At 46.1% G+C, this 8,551-nt stretch overlaps 1 protein-coding gene across 1 annotated transcript in view; it reads left to right on the top strand.

The window, feature by feature from the left end:
* Positions 1–200: 200 nt before the first annotated feature.
* LOC142497647 (tetraspanin-4-like) overlaps positions 201–8,551 on the top strand; it is a 65,174-nt gene continuing 56,823 nt past the window's right edge. Inside the window, exon 1 of the mRNA XM_075605719.1 lies at positions 201–553. The gene's annotated coding sequence lies outside the window, so the exon portion shown is untranslated. The remainder of the gene's footprint in view (positions 554–8,551) is intronic.

Here is an 8,551-nt window from a genome sequence, read left to right as displayed (position 1 = left end):
GGACAGAAATTCCTTCACAATGCAGTATCAACTTCAGCAAACTTTTCACCCGCATTAAAAAGCCTTTGCACATATTGTTCAAATTACACCCCCCTCCTCCCCATGTACTCCCCCCTCCCCCACATGTACTACCTCCTCCCCATGTACTCTCCCCTCTACTCCCCCCTTCCCCCCTATGTACTCCCCTGCAGACTGAATTTCCTTCCACTCCCATTTCCTCCAGGACCCTCACCTACCACCTCCCAGTCACGTGGTTGGTGTGGGACCAGCCCCCCTGTCCCCTGCTGGAGCAGACGGTATATTTTGCTGAGCTGACAAGTAGGGGGTAGCAGAGACAGAAAGAGCTATAAAAGTACCAGAGGATTATAGAACAGTTCATGGTGCTTTAGAGAAACACAGAAGAGCAGAATAAATATCCTGCCTGCATCCCAGTGACAGCCCAACCTCTCTGCTGTTCTACTGCCCTGTGTCTGAGAAACCGCTTCACAGGGGGATATAACTGCACAAGTTGCTAACTGATACTTTATCTCCTTCACTTCAACGTCATAGAGAGGTAAGGAAGGGGCATTATACTCCAGTGGTAAAGGGGGCAGAGGGGAGGGTGGTGAGGGTGGTGTGTGTGTGTGTGTGTGTGTGTGTGTGTGTGTGTGTGTGTGTGTGTGTGTGTGTGTGTGTGTGTGTGTGTGTGTGTGTGTGTGTGTGTGTGTGTTCCAACATCATACCCTCCTTGCTATGTTGAATATTGTTAATGTGATACTGTACCATACTGTACCATACTGTGTCACATATACAATAGGCAACATAGCATACAGTACTTTAACTAGAAGAATACAATGTCAACACTGGGCACCTTGGCTCTTCTTCAGTCCTGTCACAGTGTATATAATAATAATAGCATGTTCTTATATAGCGCTGGTAGTTTTACGCAGAGCTTTACAGAGACATTTTGCCGGCACAGGTCCCTGCCCCGTGGAGCTTACAATCTATTTTTTGGTGCCTGAGGCACAAGGAGATAAAGTGACTTGCCCAAGGTTTCCCCTGCTTCAAACTCGGTGCCAGTCAGTGTCTTTACTCACTGAGCTGCTCCTTCAGAAGGTATATACTGTACTGTACCCAGGGACCTGGAATCTGGCTAGGTTTCAGTAATGCAGTAATGGGGTTTTAGGGATGTCGTTGGATCTGTTTATCTACATAGTCAATCCTTTAGAGAGTTGAACATGTGTGTTCCTGTTCAATATTGCATTTGTTTGTTTGAGATGAAAACAATCACAAAATGTTGCTTTGCAACTCTCTGCATACACTGTGTAACGAAGTAGGATGTTTTTAGCACATGTTTAGTGGAACGCTTGAATAACAACTCCCTCCTAGTTATCACAGCCAACTGTTATTAGTTGTAGGATGTTTGTGAAGTAAGTTAGTGTGTCTTTTAATAATAGTTTTACTGTTCTGCACATCCTTTGGCCGCTACGTCTCTGGGTTTAAGGCTTGGGCAGTAAGTAGCTATAATGCCCAGTGGGAAAGGCAGAGGGTATACAGCTCCCAGACTTGCAGATTTTGCACCTAATGTGCTAGATCAGGGGGTGGATAACGCCAGTTCTCAAGGACCGCCACCAGGTCAGGGTTTAAGGCTATCCCTGCTTCAGCAGTGGTGGCTCAATAAGTGGCTCAGTCGTTCACTGAGCCACTTGTGCTGAATCGGGGTTATCCTTAATACCTGACATGTTGGTGGCCCTTGAGAACTGGAGTTGCCCCCCCCAACCCCCTAAAGTGTTGCTTTAAAATATTGTAACAGTGATTAAAAAGAGGCAATCCAAGCAGATAAAAAAACAAACATATTTTTATTGGTTTAATATATGCAACCTTTGATAGGGAGGTGAGCAGACAGGGGGGCGCAGGATCAAAACTTTGCACACCCCTGATCTAATACCACAGCTCTAATTTATTTTTAAAAACTCTCACACGTAGGAGGATATTGCTTGGATTGCTCCTCTGGAAAGTTGTGACACATTGGTACTCTGTGCTTCAACTATGCTGTTAACTTGTGTCATCGGACGTTTATTGCATGAAGTTTGTTTTTTTAATATAATAAATACTGCAGAACCCAATGGGCTGGATCAGCAAAGCTCCATTAAATCAGCGCTCGTAATGTGAAGTTACCAAAAACAGGAACGGATGTTATGTTCCCCAAATGAAGCTGGTATCCTTAAACCTACTTGTATGCTTCAGTGACTATGCCATGCCATAAATATTGCCTAATTTGCATATCATGTGCCTGTCACTTTAACTAATGTCCGTTACAGTTAACGCTGTGTGCTTTATGGGAGAAAACATGCCAAAAGCTAAGGCTCCGCTGCCTCAGACCACGCGCCCGCACTGCAGACAGGTGGCGCGTGGAGAGGCACTTGACCGCTATATGCGGTCTGTAGGGAGTGGGAGTGGGAGCTGGAGCGTGGGTGGGGGTGTGTGGTTTGAGCAGAGGGCTCTCCGTGCTGTCCTCCCTTCCCCCGTCAGTCTGTCCGCCCTCCCCCCCCCACACACACAACACATACATACATACACATATATATATATATATTAATATATATAACACACACACACACACTTTCCCCCCCCCCTACCTTTTTGGAGGTGGGGAAAGCTGCCTCTAACTCCAGACCCGGCGCTGATTGGCTCACCAGCGCACCACGTGACGCGTCACTGCTCGGGATCGCAATTCTCTTGCATCCTCTGGCGGCTGACGAGTCACAGCGCGTAGTGAGCCGTGCAGCGAGGGGGGACTGGGACCGGCTCAGGAGAATACCCCTGCTGGTGAGTAACGCGCATGCGGCCGCGCCCGCCGCCGGACGCAGCGGGACCAAAGCTTAACATTGTCTTTGTCCTCTGAGGATACATTGTTAGTCATAATGGCATGTAACTGAGTAATGTGAACAAAAGAAACATAGGGGCGCACAGGATAAATAAATGAGTCAAGTCTTCAGTATCAATGTATAGATATTTAACAGAGCTTAATGATGGAATGGCTAAACCGATAACCTGATCACCATATATACTCAGGGTCGTGATCGAGGGTTAGATACCACAGTCAAAGCACTCACACTGGTATTCTGGGACCAGACAGGCATAGTATAGTATATATAATAGCACTACTTACACGGCCATGTGTAAGTACCGAAATCCTCAGAATTTTCTTTACTGCCACCTTCCGTCCGATCTATGTGGTGGTACTGGGGGTCTTTGTAGAGCCTCACACTTGGTGTTCAGACATTAGACAAAGAGCTATTGAGCATCAAAAATTGCGGACTGAATGTTACCACAACGAATTAACAATGTATTTTTTATCATGTGGACATAATCGGCAATCATGGCTGGCCTATTTAAACCATAGAAAGACACCTTTAGGAGCACATTTGTGCCTGAAGAAGCCGAATCCACGGCGAAACGCGTTGCTCTATTCTTGTCCCGAGGAGGCATCCATCCAGCTTGTATTCCTGCTCTGCATACCGGACGCGGCGGCAGAGACTCTGTGACTGTGACACGGAAGTGTGCACGGATTCTGATGTGTGCCGACACGGACTTTATATTTTAACGTAATACACTCTCCATGCATCTAACCTGATTACCAGGGGGGGGGGGGAGTTTCCCAGCACTCACCTGTCTGAACACCAAGTGTGAGGCTCTACAAAGACCCCGCGCCCTGCAGGCCAATAGGAAGCCGTGATGTCATCCGGTGTGGCTTCCTATTGGCCCACGTGTCTGGGGCTTTAAACTTTGTCGAGATACCGGTATCCCCTTCAGAAGTCTGTATCTCGGGAAGCAGGGGGTCCCCAGAGCTGAAATTAATGGGGTTCAGCTCAGGAGACCCCCTGCTTCAATCTTGCGTTAAAAAAAAAAAAAAAAAAAGTGCATAAGTTGCTCCTTTAATATCAGAATAGGTGCACTACTCTAGAAACTATCATTTGACTTGTCTATTCCGTCCAATACAGACTAGTTACCCAAACAAAATGGATCCTATTCAGTATTCCATTACTCTGTAGGGTTCTATTGTGCTTACCCTAATATTTTCCTAAATTATTGTAACCTTTGAAGATTACAAGGAGATGTATTAAACTCAGCGTTTCTGTGCATCACTTATTTCCTGTATTTGCGAGAGAGCCTGGGAACTCTTATGCTGCGGTCCCAGTGCGGCGTGCGCTGTGCGCACAAGCACCGCCCCCCCAATCAGACCGGGCCCAGTACCTCTCCCGGCGCGCATTTGGCAGCCGCGCTGTACTGCAAGTTTCCACAAATACAAAAAAAAATAATATTTGGAACTTGCGATGGAGGCATGGCCACGCCCCCTCCGACTGTCCAGCCAATGAGGGCGAACCAGCCGTGTGAGGTCACAGCCATGCTCCCGCAAAACCCCCGCCATGCCCCCTCCCATCGCAATCTCTCCCTCTCTCCCAAGATCGCGGTGAAGCGCTGTGCACGCGACACCCCCCCCCCACCCCCCCCGCCGGGTGCGCGTGCTACAGTGCTGACTGGGACCGCAGCCTTACATTTAACGCAAACGCAAGTAGAAAATGGAGCAGCGCGTCAAAACCCGTGCACTTTACATTCTTACATCTTCCCCATTGACTTTCATGAAACTTCTCAAAGGTTTTACTGCTGTTATTCAGTTTTTTTGATCACAGAATCATTGAATGAAACAAAGTATACATTTGATGGCTGCTTTGCTACATGGTATTTATTTGCTTCAGGATTGTGGCAAATAGGATGCAAGGTTGTTTCACTTACTTTGTCATCCTGCCCCATCCTCCACTTCCTTTTGTACATCTTTCCTATTTGTTATTTTATTTTACACATGATTGAAGCAGGACGTCTCCGGATCTTAACCCCGTTCATTTTAGGTCCGGGGACCCCCTGCTTCCAGAGATACTTACCTCCGAAGGGGGTGTCGGTATTTCTCTGCTTTTTTAAAGCTCCGGGTCACATGGGCCAGTGATAATCTGCACCTGATGATGTCACGGCTTCCTATTGGCCCACAGGCTGCGGGAGCTTTGAAAAGCGGCCGTTAGGCTGCGGCCCCGCTAGCGCTGACCGCGCTCATGCTTGAGAGCGGTGACGTCACCAACTCTCCAAGCATGACCGCCAGGTGTCCGTGCTATTTCAGAAGCGCGCGCTCGGGGGGCGTTGCGGGAAGATTGAACGCGCTCGAAAGTTAATTTTTTTTGTTTAGCTAAGCGTGGGTGAGCGTGCGTGCCCGCGCACCGCGTGAGCGGGGACTTACATATATAGATATGTAAGTAAAAGCGGCAAGCGCCGCCCGCTCAGCGCTAGCGGGGATGCAGCCTTATGTGAACCCTGCTACCCAGCCAGAGTGGCTACCAGCACCCTCTACAGAGATCTTTATTTCCGGAAGCAGGGGGTCCCCCAAGCTGAAATGTATATTTAAAAATTTAAAAAAATATTTAAAAAAAAAAAAAAACCGCTTGGATTGCTACTAAAAAAAAAATAACTTTGGTTGTTGGTAATCACTGATCTATATGATTTAAAGTATTTTTAGAGGAGCATCTTTAATATATATATCTATATCTATATCTATATCTCTATATATCTCTATCTCAAATGGAAATATTACTGTATGCTCATTTGCATGTCTTAGACAGATCTGCAACCCTGCCTTTCACCATTATCACACAGCACACAGCACTTCCACTGCAGCAAGGGACTCTGGGAAATGACATGCAAATATGCACACAGTGTCACCTTTTGCTTCAAAACCATTTTTAACATGGTTCCCTATAGGCCTAAGTTTGCTGCATGGTCACAGCTTTAAACACAGCCAGGGTTAAGATGCATAGCCAGAAAACCTACCCACAGACAGCTGTTTCGACCTCAATATATATATATATAAAAAAAAATTTGTTTTGCAGGAGCAAATATTGCTCTATTATTTTCTGCAAAAGTAGAAGCTTTGCCATTGTTGGTTTATATGCATCCAATGCACAGTTTTAAACAAGATCTGAGATTTTCCTTTAGCTTATACATTATGATGAAAGTTTAATGAGCCCCGAGGCCACTGCTGATGTTTGGCTTTGCCCAAATAGCACCAGCTGTGTCAAAGTTCTAATTACAGGATGGCAAGCACATTTTGCCCATGTACAGTATGAGGTTTCAAGCGAAATTGCCTTGGGGTTTATGGCAGATTCTTAGATGGACACGGTCCTTACACGCATTTTGATTTTAATGGTTTGTCAAGTGTGCAGCATATGCTTTCCATCGGACAGACAGGTCCAGCAAATTACACACATCTGTCAAGCACTTTGTCCCCAGGACTGTGTTGTGCACATACTATTATGACAAATATAGTCTTCATACCCTCTCTATATTCTTCCTTTCTGCTCAGAGATCGTTCTAGTTCTGTAGGTTGGATAGCTTTGACTATGAATGTTACCGGCACTTAGAACTGTGAGCCTTAACTCTGCCTTTCCAAACATTTGTTTCGAAGAGCCCGAAAATGTCTAGAACATCGTATCATTAATAAATATGTTTTTGACCAATGTGCATTTGTGTCCAATTTTAGTCAAACCAAGCCAATATTTTTGAGCATTAATAAATTGTTAAGCATTTATTAAACCACACAATCAATATTATATTAATGATGGGCAGCCTGCGGTTTTATGGATAGTCTGTCAGTGCCTCTTTTAATGTGTGTTCGTAATTTGTGGTTCTTCCCTAAAACGTCTGTCCACTTGTAGACTGAAATATGGTCACTCTGTTAAATGTATCTTTAATGACTTTATTGCTGTAAACAATTGAAATGTTAGTAGTAATTACACCCTTAATGTTTATAGATTTTCTTAAAAATGAAAATATAGCATTTTGGATCGTGACCATTGTAAAGGGAATTCTGCATCCACTGGAAATATGTTTAGGGCATTGTCTGTAGCTCCCAATTATCTTAGGTTACATATCAGTACAAGCTTAAAAAGTACAGTCCCATTCAGTGTCAACTTTGAGCTAAACATCATATGACAAAGTAATATATAACAAGTGCAACCCCAAGTTTTTCTGGAACAAAAATCTCAGATTCTGCTGACCGTTTCAGTTTTAGGATTGCCACGGTGCAATAGTTGCTATTTCGCCTCCCAGAATCCCCTGCTTGTCCTACTTGTGTTATCTCAGTTGTGTGACTCCTCTGGCTCTTCCAGGTGAAGATTCAAAAGTAGAAAGGCAGCAGGTAAAATTATTGAAGTGACATATTCCCCTTACGCATTTTTAGTCTCAGGTGGAACCGAAAGGCGTAGGAGGAATATGTAACTTCAATAAAGGCACATTTTGTTCTTCAATTTACGAATGCTCGCTTACTTTCTAGTTTTGAATCTGCTCCAAAACGGGCAGGACTAGACCCCGATAGCGTTTGGTGCACCCCCATTATTTATTCTGGCACATTGAGTACTAGGAGTGCAAGCTCTTACAAATGTTTCTCTTCCGGGAGAAGCTCATCATCATGGACTTTCAGGGTCATCTGATTCTATTCTGCCATATTGTTCTATCCCACACAGCGGGGTTTTTTTTTTTTTGTTTTTTTAAAGGCAGTCTCCGACATAGAAAAGTAAGAAGGGGTTCTACAGGAATGTGGATGGGTGTTCTTTTGAAAAGGTTAGGAAACAAAGAACCTATTTGTTTTTAGAGTAGTGTAGATTACAACATTTATTGAGCCCCATGTTTTATTTTTATTTATTCAGTCTTTGGAGTCAGATCTCAGGTGATATGAGCTGCGTGTGGTAGGGGTGAGGAGCTTGCTCAGATAGGCGGGTAGCTTGCCCAGAAAGTATTAGAAGGCGAGACAGGAAAAATGTACTTTGTGCCTAGGCTCAAGTGAAGGCCAATTTAGTTCTTTGAGTATTTCACAGTGATGTGTGCTGTAGTTACATTGTAGGTCAAAGTGGCATATTGAGTTGTAGAGGGTGTCTAGTTTGTCATGGTGAGTTTGGGGGGCTGTACCATATACTATAGTCTATAATTGGCATTAGCATCTCCTGTGCGATGTGCTTTCTGACCAGCAGACTAAGGCTAAGGCCCCGCTCCCTCAGTCAGCACGCCCGCACTGCAGACAGGCGGGGCGCTGACAGACACAGACCGCGATATGCGGTCTGTAGGGAGCGGGAGCCAGAGCGGGAGGTGGGCGGGAGTGGGAGGGGGTGTGTGGCTTGAGCGGAGGGACCCGCTACTCCCCCCCCACTCCCTCCACGGGCTCGGGCTGCAGGAGGGAGCTGCTGCTGGCTGCTGTAAGGTAAGCAGCTCCCTCCCCCTTCTGCCACAAAACACACACACACACACTACCTTGAGTAGGAAGCTGCCTGATGACAGCTCCCGCTCCCGCCCCCGCCGCTGATTGGCTCATCAACGCACCACGTGACGCGTCACCGCTCGGGATCACAATTTTCTTGAATCCCCTGGCGGCTGACGCGTCACAGTGCGTAGTGAGCCGTCAGCGAGGGGGGACTGGGACCGGCTCGGGAGGATTCCCCTGCTGGTGGGGAACGCTCGCGCGGCCGCCCGCACC

Source organism: Ascaphus truei, chromosome 6, assembly GCF_040206685.1.
Source record: "Ascaphus truei isolate aAscTru1 chromosome 6, aAscTru1.hap1, whole genome shotgun sequence".
NCBI classification, from domain to species: domain Eukaryota; kingdom Metazoa; phylum Chordata; class Amphibia; order Anura; family Ascaphidae; genus Ascaphus; species Ascaphus truei.
Note: the sequence above shows the minus strand (reverse complement) of the source record. Positions and strands in the feature narration are given on the sequence as shown.